This window comes from Euleptes europaea, chromosome 10, assembly GCF_029931775.1.
Source record: "Euleptes europaea isolate rEulEur1 chromosome 10, rEulEur1.hap1, whole genome shotgun sequence".
Taxonomy (NCBI): Eukaryota; Metazoa; Chordata; class Lepidosauria; order Squamata; family Sphaerodactylidae; genus Euleptes; species Euleptes europaea.
The window spans coordinates 48,106,941-48,119,643 of NC_079321.1; the positions used below are offsets into that span (position 1 = coordinate 48,106,941).

At 40.4% G+C, this 12,703-nt stretch overlaps 1 protein-coding gene across 4 annotated transcripts in view; it reads right to left on the bottom strand.

Moving 5' to 3' along the window:
- FILIP1 (filamin A interacting protein 1) overlaps positions 1-12,703 on the bottom strand; it is a 91,730-nt gene that overhangs the window by 24,114 nt on the left and 54,913 nt on the right. The window contains exon 1 of one of the 4 annotated variants that reach the window (XM_056856306.1): positions 1,196-1,461. The exons of the other annotated variants lie outside the window; for them this stretch is intronic. The gene's annotated coding sequence lies outside the window, so the exon portion shown is untranslated. Of the gene's footprint in view, positions 1-1,195; positions 1,462-12,703 lie in introns of those variants that run through there. 4 annotated transcript variants of the gene reach the window in all.

Genomic DNA, 12,703 nt, shown 5'->3' on the forward strand with positions numbered 1-12,703 from the left:
TAGATTTTCACTGCATCCTTTTATTACTCAGTTCCAAACAAAAGAAGAACTTTAGGTAAAGTCTTTTATACTTGGCTGACTCTTGCAAGGGGGGAGGGGAATTACAAAGAAATGCAGCTTAGTAGTGCATTTCTTTGCAGAGTTTGGGATTGCATTGTTAATGTACCAGTATTCATAAATATCCAGTGTCAGATACTGTATACTTTTACTGAGCAATGCAGCAGAAACATATTCACAGAAAACATTTATATCATTTGAAATACATGTAAATATATTATACACATTTATTTAATGTAGCAATCTCCTGCTGAAATCTTTCCTCATGTATAAATGTACTGGGTAACCTGTTCTGCCAAACTGAGCCCTGTGTCTTTAAAATGGGAATAATCATACTGGCTTACCTTATAGGGCTGTAGTAATATGTATGAGACAAAGTTAGTTTGTGAAATTCTTTGATATGGAAAATACTACCACTAGTACCACTATCATTGTTATAGAATATTGGAACTCTTTAGACAAAGGGTAGGTTAAAAATGTACTTAATAAATAATTAAATTAAAACACAGGGGAGGGGAAGGAGGAAAGAATACTAGTTACCCTTCTATTAAAAATATGCCCAAAGTAAACAGTAGTGCTAATCATAATGCTTCAGCCAATGGAACTTTGTAACTTTTAAGAATTAAGAGAGCAGGAAAGTCACCTTTTCAAGAAAAGTCAATGATTAACAAAGAATCAGACTACATCTTTCACTCAGTCCATTTTAGGCTCAAGTATCTCCTGCTTTTTGTTAACTCAAAAAAGTACAGCTACTTTTCCTATTTGAAGTCATGGGATGCTTTGCTGATTTCGATAAGCCACTGACTTTCCAAATGCCATAAAATGCCATGAAAAGGTCCTCCCAACACAGAATGCCTTCAGATACCACACCGCTTCTCAGTTGCATAACTGCAAATCCTCAGTACAGTTACAACACAGGTCAGCGAAGGCAACCAGAGGAAGAGTCTGCATGTGTCAGTGATAAACAGAGGATTTAAAGTTCAGGCAAGTCTCTTCCTAGCTGAAGTTATCTTTTCCGTAGCAACCTTTTTGGGTGTGGGGGTTGTGTTGCATGAACAAAACCACAACAACTGTAAGGAAAGAGTTAATTTCAGAGCATCCATTAACAAAAACTGTCAAAGCATTCCATATCAATTACCTTGAAAACCTAGTTGTGCTGCGAGGCAGAGGTTTCCCTCCTCAAGTCGGCTCGGCACAGACTTGAGCTGCTAACTTCAAAAACCTGTAGTTATTTATCCCTCTGAGCACGTGTCTGCTCTTCACACACAGTTATTCGCGGCAGCCCACTGCTGAATCTTGCTGCCAAGGAAATCCATTAGCACCCGCTGGAAAATGTGCATCTACCAGAAACAGCTAACACCGGGGAAGCAAACAAACCCGCAGCAGAGCATGGCTTTCTTTACTTTCCAGGGAGAAGCCCTCTCCCTAGCCCCCTCCCCTCTTTGCTAGTCGGTAGGCCCTGCGTAGCCCCCCTGCTCTCCAGGGAATTCGCCATCACATTCCAGCCATGTCATCAGAACAATGAAAGGTGAATGTTGTGCAAAACAGCTTGGGACCACTCGCTGATGATGTCATCCCTCTCTTAGATGGCTCATTATTGTGCAGATTTCACTTTGGGCAGTGAGAGGAGGGCGGTGGAGGGAGCAGCCTTACTTCTTCAGAAAGCAAAGCAATGGGGGAAAGTTGGCCACAGGAAAAGCTTAGTTCCTAGCAAGAAAATGTGTGTGTGGGGGGGAGGTGGCTGTTCTCCCTCTCCCCCACTTATCCTCCCTTTCCAAACCTACTGAACTCCAGCCAGTTTTGTTTAACATGTGTTAGCCACAATGGGCAATCCTCTATGAAACAGCAGAAGGAGCTGAAATCAAACCGCGTGAAAGAAAGCCAGTCGATCAGTTGCAAAGGAATTAAAACACAAAATAAAATGGAAACCAAAACACCCCTCCTCCAACTTCATTTTTTTTGGGGGGGGGAATAGCTTTCCCACTGAAACTATTTCTAACAGTAGCCTTACATCAGCATCCTTACTAAAAAGGTAAAGGTTCCCTGTGCAAGCACTGGGTCATTCCTGACCCATGGGGTGACATCACATCCCGACATTTCCAAGGCAGACTTCGTTTGCTGGGTGGTTTGCCAGTGCCTTCCCCAGTCATCTTACCTTTACCCCCAGCAAGCCGGGTACTCATTTCACCGACCTCGGGAGGATGGAAGGCTGAGTCAACCTTGAGCCAGCTACCTGAAACCGACTTCCGTCGGGATCGAACTCAGGTCGTGAGCAGAGCTTTTGACTGCAGTACTGCAGCTTAACACTCTGCACCACAGGGCTCCTATCCTTACTAAAGATTAGGTTAATTACAATTGGCAGTTGCCTATCTGTAGTTTACTGAAAAATTAGGGCACGTACTTTGTATAGCTTGCCAAGTTTTAAGTTTAGGCAATTTAAAAGGACAACTGTTGTATGTATTTAAGAGAGAACCGCAACATAATATTTGTAGCTGCAAAAGGATTCCTGTGTTTGCAGGATCATTATACAGCAAATTCAGCCAACCACTTGGGTTGCCAGTTCCAGCCTGGGAAAATCCTGGAGATCTGGAGGTAGGACCTGGGAAGGCAGAGTTTAGGGAGGAGAAGGAGCTTGGCAAGGACATGGTGTCATAGAATCTCCCATTTCTTCCAGGAGAACAACTCGGCACCCTCCTCTATATGACAGCCCTTCAAGTACTTGAACATGGTTATCATATCCCCTCTCAGTCTTCTCCTCTTCAGGCTAAACATACCCAGCTCCTTCAACCTTTCCTCATAGGACTTGGTCTCCAGACCCCTCACCATCTTTGTTGCCCTTCTCTGGACACGTTCCAGCTTGTCTACATCTTTCTTAAATTGTGGTGCCCAAAACTGAACACAGTACTCTAGTTGAGGTCTAACCAGAGCAGAGTAAAGCGATACCATCACTTCGCGTGATCTGGACCCTATACTTCTGTTGATGCAGCCCAAGACTGCATTTGCCTTTTTAGCTACCGCATCACACTGCTGACTCATGTTCAGTGTTTGGTCTACTAAGACCCCAAGATCCTTTTCGCACACACTACTGCTCAAACAAGTCTCCCCCATCCTATAATTATGCATTTGATTTTTCCTACCTAAATGCAGAACTTTACATTTGTCTTTGTTGAAGTGCATTTTATTAGTTCTAGCCCATTTCTTTAGCCTGTCAAGATCATCCTGCATCTTGGCTCTGTCTTCTACCGCATTTGCTACCCCTCCCAATTTAGTATTATCTGCAAATTTAATAAGCATCCCCTCTATTCCTTCATCCAAATCATTTATAAAGATGTTGAACAACACAGGGCCCAGCACAGATCCCTGAGGAACTCCAATAGTCACTTCTCTCCAAGTGGACAAGGAACCATTAACTAGCACTCTTTGGGTACGATCTGTCAACCAGTTGCAGATCCATCTAACAATAATAGGATCTAACCCACATTTTCCCAATTTGTCAACTAGAATACTATGTGGGACCTTATCAAATGCCTTACTGAAATCTAGATAAACTATGTCTACAGCATTCCCCTGATCCAGCAAGGTAGTAACTTTCTCAAAAAAGGAGATAAGATTAGTCTGACATGACTTATTCTTGATAAACTCATGCTGGCTCTTAGTGATCAGATCCATCCTTTCTAAATGCTCAAGGACGGACTGTTTGATGATTTGTTCGAACACTTTTCCTGGTATAGAAGTCAAGCTGATGGGTCGGTAGTTACCTGGATCCTCCTTTTTCCCCTTCTTGAAGATGGGGACAACATTTGCCCACCTCCAATCGTCTGGCACCTCACCTGTTTGCCAAGACTTTTCAAAAATAATGGACAGAGGTTCCGAAATTACATCTGCCAAGTTCTTTGAGTACCCTTGGGTGCAATTCATCTGGCCCAGAGGATTTTGTTTCATTTAAAGAAACCAGGTGTTTGTGCACTACTCCAATGCCAATTCTAGGCTGCAAATCCCTTCCCTCATCACATGTTCTGTTTATGCCATGTTGAGCACCACTTCCCTCATGAGAAAAAACTGAGGAAAAGTAGGAATTGAGTTCTGCCCTCTCTTCATCTCCTGTTACAATTTCACTTTCCGGTCCACGCAATGGGCTTATCTTGTCCTTGTTCTTACTCTTACTCTGTACATAGGAAAAGAACCCTTTTTTGTTGCGTTTAGCATCTCTCGCTAGCCTAAGTTCATACTGAGCTTTAGCTTTCCTAACACTCTCCCTACAAGCACTAGTTATTTGCTTATATTCCTCTTTGGTTATAAGGCCCTCCTTCCACTTCCTAAATGAGTCTTTTTTATTTCTCAACCCTTTAAAAAGCTGTTTATGGAGCCACCCTGGCCTCTTTAGGCTCCTCCCATTTTTCCTTCTCATAGGAATGGTTTGGGATTGTGCCTTCAGTATTTTATTTTTAAGAAATGCCCACCCTTCTTGAACTCCCTTCTCCTTAAGTATTTCTGACCATGGGATTCTACCTAGCATAAGTTTAAGTTTGTTAAAATTTGCTCTTTTGAAGTCCAACCTACATGTCTGACTACATACAGGTTTTCCTCTCCCCAAGATTGTAAATTCCAAGAGTACATGGTCACTACTACCCAGGATGCCTACTACTTTAACCTCATCGATCAGTTCTTCCCTGTTGGTGAGAATCAAGTCTAAGATAGCAGACCCCCTTGTTTCCCTGTCCACCTTCTGGAATAGGAAGTTGTCAGCAAGACAAGTCTGTAATTTATTGGATCTTGCATTTTTAGCAGCATTGGACTTCCAACAGATATCCGGGTAATTAAAATCTCCCATGACCACCATGTCCCGTCTCTTTGAGAACTTTGTGATCTGGTCTAGGAGCGTCCCATCCAAGTCCTCTGCCTGGTTTGGTGGTCGATAGCAGACCCTCACAAGTACTGGGGTCTTTGGCGGTCGATAGCAGACCCCCACAAGAACAGGAACTCACAGCAAAGGTAACATCCACAGCCCTACCCAGATTCCACGGCTACATTGCTTAAAACTCTCCAAAGCAAGCCAAATGCTTCTTTTACAGAAAAACAAACAACCCTTCTCTTGGGCTTGTGTTTCCTTATTGTCATGAAAGGGCACTTCAAACAAATCAAAAGGCATCCTCCATAAAGAAACTACTATAAATCTTGTGTTAATGAACTTCCAGACTTTCTTCCTGTGCTCAGAGGTGATACTTTTTGACAATTAGGATCATTAGCAAACATGCCCAAGTTTATCTTAGATGTTTAATGGTCGTTAATGAGCTCCCAAAATCTACTGCTTGTGTACGTACAACAAAACTCAAGAAAGAAAGAAAAAAAGTTTGCTGTTTCCAATATACTTAAAAATATATTGCATTAGTCATATTGTGCCTCTTGGGGAAGCATTCAGTAAAGAAAAATATAACATATCCTTGGAAAAGAATGCTTCTGAGATTAGGGGAAACAGAAAGTTTGGAAGGTGTACTGATTTCAGGCTATACATTTTATATTACTTACATCATGTTTCCTTTTTTAAAAATCCTCAGTTGGACAGAACAACTGGCCAGAACAACTGGCCTTAGTCATTAACCATTGTTCTTATTTAAAACAGGATTGCTCTAGGCAGATGATATAAAACACTATAGTGTTCTTCGAGGGTGGTTTCTCTCCCCCAGCCTAGTAGATGGACTGAGGTTCTATTCCCCCCTTTAAATTCCACCATGTGAATTGGGCTAAGTCATCCCATTAAGCATTTAGTGCCTTGTATAGTTTCATGAACTAAGTGGATTATCTTTAGATACTGCTACCTCCCCCCACCCACCACTGTATTTATTTTTCCCTCTTTTTAACTTAAGAGAATCTTGGCTTCTCACAACATATATGACCATATGTGCTAGAAAGTCCCACTGGACTTGATCCTGTTAGCCTTATTTCTCCATTTCCTCCATCAAATAACTCACTTGAATGGTGCAAAACATTCTCTTTTGTGGTATAATTACAACCCTGACTTTATACTACACGCTCAACCCAAAAGCAAAAAACACAGGAACGCTCTTGTTGTACAAGTGAGCCTGAGCATTCTAGAGGCATGGACATTAGTACCATTAGAGAATATTATTGAAGCCCTTTTGGCTGTGTGAATGCCAGTCATACATACCTCTTACCAAATGCTGCATGAAATCATTACATCAAATATTCTTACACAAAAATATGTCTGCAACTGTCTGTACATAGTAGGATTGCAGTAGGTTTTACAACAATAGAGACTATTTATACTCTTACAGTTGAATTCTGAATGTCTTTATAACCACATTACTAACTCTTTGGAAGTGTATATAGGACTTGAGCCTAAAATATAGTACTTGTTCGCAGTCCTAAGAAAGGTAGTGTCCCCTTCCCACCAGCTGTTTTTTTAGGTGGATTTCTGGGTTTGTAACAGCTACATGGCAGGCAGAAGTTCATAAATGAACAAGTAGAACTTCCACCACTGTTGAAGGTCTACCCTGTGAATGTCTGTCTGTCATGCAGTTATTAAAGGCACAGCCAGAAGCATGTAGCATCCTTAGGTAATGACCGTTGGTTTAAGGAAAGTGAATATGTGGTACAACTTCAGCTGGTAGTCTAGATTTCATATAAAAATTGATGAGAACTACCATATGTTCAGAGCTGAGGTTAAAATCTATTAGACTTGCTAATGTGCTTTTGAAGCATCATATCCTTTAATCGCCTCTTGGCTCTCCTTAAACATAGCAAAGTTATTCCTCAGTTAAAAAAAAAAGTGAAGGTCCACTGTGCAAGCACCGGGTCATTCCTGACCCATGGGGTGGCATCACATCTCGACGTTTACTAGGCAGATTTTGTTTATGGGGTGGTTTGCCAGTGCCTTCCCCAGTCATCTTCCCTTTACCCCCAGCAAGCTGAGAACTCACTTTACCAACCTCGGCAGGATGGAAGGCTGAGTCAACCTTGAGCCGGCTACCTGAAACTGACTCCCGTCGGGATCGAACTCAGGTCATGAACAGAGCTTAGACTGCATTACTGCAGCTTACCACTCTGCACCACAGGGCTTCTCATTAGTTATCCACAATATTCACTGTGCAAGATAAATCAGCTGTGTGGTTTGTGACCCAAAGGAAGACTAATACCAGATTGGAGGAGGAGCCAAGAAGGCGACCAAATGAATGCACATTTTAGTATGTGCTTTCTTGCATTTCCTGTGCGGGGGCATCAAAATGTCAGGCAGGGTTATTAATTAACCCCAGCCCCTTCCTAATCTTTGGGAAGGCTCAACCTACCGGTGTGCTGAAGAGAGATTTCCCTTGTTTTCCAAGGAGGCTTGTCATCTTTCTGAGGCACTGAAATCACCGAGGGCTTCACAAGCTGCTACAAAGTCTGCCTTTGCCTTTTTATCTGTTATCTGTTAATTACAACTTATTCCTGACTCATATTTCTGGAAATTCTCAACTTGGAACAACTTGGAACCTTGAACTCTCTTATTTAGCTTAATGGACTCTATGCTATCTTTCAGAGAGGAATTAATCAAATTTATGAGACGAGACATTCCGGCATTTTACTTTCGTTTCGCCATGATGACTGTGCACTGAATGTGAACTGTTTATGGAAGTTGTTTTTCTTTTCTTTATTTTTTCATTCTATCATAGAGGAACTAATTAAACTTTAAACGCTAGAGACTTATCAGCATTTAAGTTTCAATTAGGTATGATGAGTGGGAACCAAGAATGCATTTTTACAGACTAAACAGCTCAGCAATTTTAGATATTTGTGCTTATAATCTGCAAAAGATGAATTAATTGAACTAAATTGCCACCTTGTTTAAAAGCAGTCTTGGATTTTATAACTACCATTTATAGTACAGAGCTCAAAGAAGAGAATTTATAAACAATGTTTTTTGTTTTTTGTTTTTTAAAAAATTCCCCCCTCCCCCTTTCAGGAAACAGAACAAAAAATGTTATGGACCTGCTTCCCTCCTTGGGATTGTTAAAGGAATTTTTTTTTTACCTCTGCAATCTGCTAGTATTTTTTCATATTACATTTTAAATTATATATATATATTTAAGAACATAAAAAAATGCCATGCTGGATCAGTTCAAAGCCCATCAAGTCCAGCAGTCTGTTCACACAGTGGCCAACCAGGTGCCTCTAGGAAGCCCACTAACAAGATGAGTGCAGCAGCACCATCCTGCCTGTGTACCACCACACCCAATATAATAGGCATGCTCCTCTGATACTAGAGAGAATGAGTATGCATCATGACTAGTATTCATTTTGACTATTGGCCATGCACAGCCCTATCCTCCGTGAGAATGTCCACTCCCCTCTTAAAGCCTTCCCAGTTGGCAGCCATCACCACATCCTGGGGCATGGAGTTCCACAATTTAACGACGCATTGTGTGAAGAAATACTTCCTTTAATCTGTTTTGAATCTCTCACCCTCCAGCTTCAGCAAATGACCATGCATTCTAATATTATGAGATAGAAAGAAAAGCTGTCCACTTTCTCCATACCATGCATAATGTTATGGACCTCTATCATGTCTCCCCTCAACCACCTTCTTTCTAAGCTAAAAAGCCCTAAGCGTTTTAACCGCTCCTCATAGGGCAGTTGCTCTAGCCTCCTGATCATTTTGGTTGCTCTTTTCTGCACCTTCTCATGCTCGGCAATATCCTTTTTTAGGTGTGGTGACCAGTACTGTACACAGTATTCCAAATGTGGTCTAATCATAGATTTGTACAAGGGTAGTATGATAGCAGCAGTTTTATTTTCTATTCTTTGTCTAATTATGGCCAGCACAGAATTTGCCTTTTTCACAGCTGCCGCACACTGGGTTGACATCTTCACCGAGCTATACACTACCACCCCAAGATCCCTTTCTTGGTCTGTTGCTGCCAGCACAGATCCCATAAGTGTATATGTGAAGTTGGGATTTTTTGTCCCAATATGCATCACCTTACACTTGCTCACATTGAATCACATTTGCCATTTTAATGTCCATTCCTCCAGTTTGAAGAGATCTTTTTGGAGCTCTTTACAATCTGCTGGTCTGAGCAGACAATACTGACTTTGATGGACCAAGGGTCTGATTCCATATAAGGCAGCTTCATGTGTTCATGTGTTTTTGATTTAACCACCCTAAACAATTTTGTGTCATCTGCAAACTTGGTCACCTTGCTATTCACCCCCATCTCCAGGTCATTGATGAACAGGTTGAACAGCACTGGTCCCAATATAGATCCTTTACAAGACAAAAATTATCAATTATTACAAGACAAATTATTTAAAGACAAAAATTCTGTTTGTGATCAAATTAACTGATATTGACATTGAATACAAAATGTAATTGACAATTAGCATTATTGAACTACTTACTTATTTAATTTCTTCTTTTAAATAATAATTATTAATATTTATTAACTATAATATACCTTACATACAAGTCATATATATGAATATACATATCTTAGGTGTTGGGAATTTGAATTCATATTTACTAAATGTAAAGGGAATGCAGATGATGTGCTGATTGGTTGCAAAAGAAACAAAATATATATTACATCTGTTTTGTTATTTGGAAAAATTGCATACAATCTTGAAAGAAAGAAGGAAATCATGGAAGAAGGCATCGGGTACTCAAGCAACTAAGAAAGATGCCAGTATAGAACAGGATACAGACACCATTATTTGAGAAGATATCAACATCTCTATCTCAGCAGATCCAGACTCTTGCAACAGACTTGAAACAGGCAAATAAAAATCTCTCATCCCAACTCCAACAAGCCAAACAAAGGACCCAGAAAAATACTGAAGATATCAAAGAAGACATACAAAAAGTAAGAGGAGAAATAACATCTGGCCTGCAGGAAATAAGTCATAAAATTCAAGAAAATAAACAAGAACTCCAAGAAATAAAAAAAAGATGTTGATCTATCACTAGAATCACAAGGAAGTTCCTTAGAAAAAGCCAACCAAAAAAAAAAATAAAGTTCTGAAAACAAATCTCAGAAGTAAAAAATTATGTTTTGGGGGAATCCCAGAAGAATTTGGAGACTTAAATCTAGAAAAAAGATTTCAAGAACTAATCCAAAATTTCATGAAGATACAAGGAGATTTTCCTGAAATTTATCAAATTTTTAGAATCAACTCAAGATTTGCAACACCAAACAAGTTTCCACGAGATATGTTAGAACTGAAACATGTTTGGAGAAATTACATCTGGATTTTAAAAAATTACATACTTCTCAGACAGAGATTAATCTTGCTCAAGAATTGATATGTGCTGGATTTCAAAAGCATTAATTAAAGATGTAAAAAAGTATAAATTCAGCCAAGGACCTAGCAGACCATAATCCAATTGAACTAAGTTGGAAAACAGGAAAAAAGACAGAAAGAAGATGGAGAATGAATGATACACTACTACTACAAGATGAAGTCATGCACAAATGCAAGAAAGATCTGATTGAATACTTCAAAAGCAGTAACACAGCCAGAATTGCCATAACAGTCTGGGAAGCAAGTAAGGCTTTTATAAGACGGCCCTGTTGGCAATAGCTGCAAAAAAGAAAATAGAAAAACGAGAGCCAATAAAGGGAATAATAGAGAGAATGAACTTGGGGCAGCCCAATCTGCCACCTTCAGGGGCAGATCCTCAGTGGCCAGGAGCGGTGCAGCTGTGCATCTCCTGAGAGGATTCTTGACTGCCGCAGAGGCAAAAAGAGTAGTTTAAAAATTTAAAAACAAAAAAAGGGAGGAAATCCCCCATTGCCTATAACGGGACTGCACCACCAAAAAAAAGGAGCATTCCTGGGGCAAAAGGGGTACAGAAGCTGCCTAATGGCAACTCCTCCCCCAGGAATGCCCCAGGAACGCACCCCCCACACAGGTGTGGGCTATGCTGGCAGCGGGAGCTGGTGGATCCCGGATGCTGGCATGTTTGCCCCCGCGCCAATGAAGGTGCCACCTTATTCCATGATAAGGTGGAACCTACACTGGTGCAGGGTCATGCCAGCTGCTAAGGAGCTTCGGCCTTCCCTTCAAAAATGGGCTCTTAGAACAGGAAAGAATATTTGCAGCAAAGTGGAAAGTAGACAAATGCCCAGCTGTATAAGAACGGAAAAACAAATTGGCAGCATATGGTGTCATAGCAAGTTTAGTATCATATATAAATAACAGACCAAGATTGGAATTTCAGGCAAAACTGAATGCCTTTTATACATATATGGTGAGAGGCTCAGAAGAGAAATAAAGTAAAAAGGGAAGGATTTAAGAAAGAAATGTTTTAAAAGAAGCTTTTTTAATAAGAGTTATTATGAATGCACTGTAATGAAACAGTACAGAAATGAATCATTCAAAATTTATGTAATAAATTCTCTATAGAGAGAGTCAACTTTACTAATTGTTACTATATGTTGTAATAATAATAAAATATTTAATTTTAAGTTTAATAAGCAGTAAGATGTGAAGCAGTGTAAAATACTCTCTTGGCACTGAGTATGTAACTTTTGTCTGATAGGTCAAACTCTCACCACAGCTTTTCTAAATCTTCTTGGTCCTCATTGTTTTAGTGTGAAGAAGCAGAAAGTTAAGGATGAACAATAAAAGAAGCAAAATTGCAAGGTTTTTTTCATGTACCTCAGAATTAATCCCAAAGTCATAAACTTAGAAGCAGACCTAGCCAATGTCCTAAACAACCCAATTAGTTGTCAGTTCTTTCAAAGAACCAGTGTGAGATGCAGTGTCGAAGGGCATGCTGAGGAGCCTTGACAAATGGCTAGGAAATAAAGATCTGGCCTAGCTTCCCTTGGTGTCTTTAACAGCAGCTTGGCAGGCAGATATCAGCAGGTGAAGCTTTTCTAGGCATGGAGATGCATATTACCCCATGCTAACATCTGCACAGCAAGCTGCCGTGGAAGTCCCATGATAGAAGCCAGTGACAAAGGTTTGCAATCGAAATGTTCCTATGTTTCAGAACACAGTCTCTTGCAGTAGGCAGACTATTTTGGGCTCTCCTGATTGGAAGGAACTAGCCACAGTTTTTTCCTCAGAATATCACATTATTCAGCTACAAAGTAATCAGGTTTACAGCGTGGATGAGCACATAGCTCCCTTCAGTGTTTCATGGCCTCCAGAGTTTAAAATCTGTTGAGATTTTATTCTGAATGCATCAGACCTCTCTCCGGTTTTTGTGGTCTAAGTTTGATTTCCATAGAAATGACTGGCCACCCTGATCTGAATTTAGATGCTGGTTAGAAGGCTGAGGCCCTGAAGTCCAATGTGTATTTCCCACACTTGCTGGGCCTCAGCTGACCCTTGCTGACTCCATTAAGAGGCTTGGGACTATACTGTTTCCATAATTATTGTTGCAAATTAGCTCAGCTGTGAAAAATGTTTTCCACCATATTTACTTATCCCAGAGAATAGCTCCTTACATTGACCCAGGTTAGACTAGGGTTGCCAATTCCCTGGAGAAAAAAAGTCTGGTCCCTTTAATAGAGGCTTAATGGGATAGAATTCACCAGGTGATGTTATTTACCTCTGTGCCACAAACAGCATCAGCTGCCTATTTCCACATATTAATCTTCTGTTAAAGGGAGAAGACATTTTTCTCCAGACCTGTTAGCAA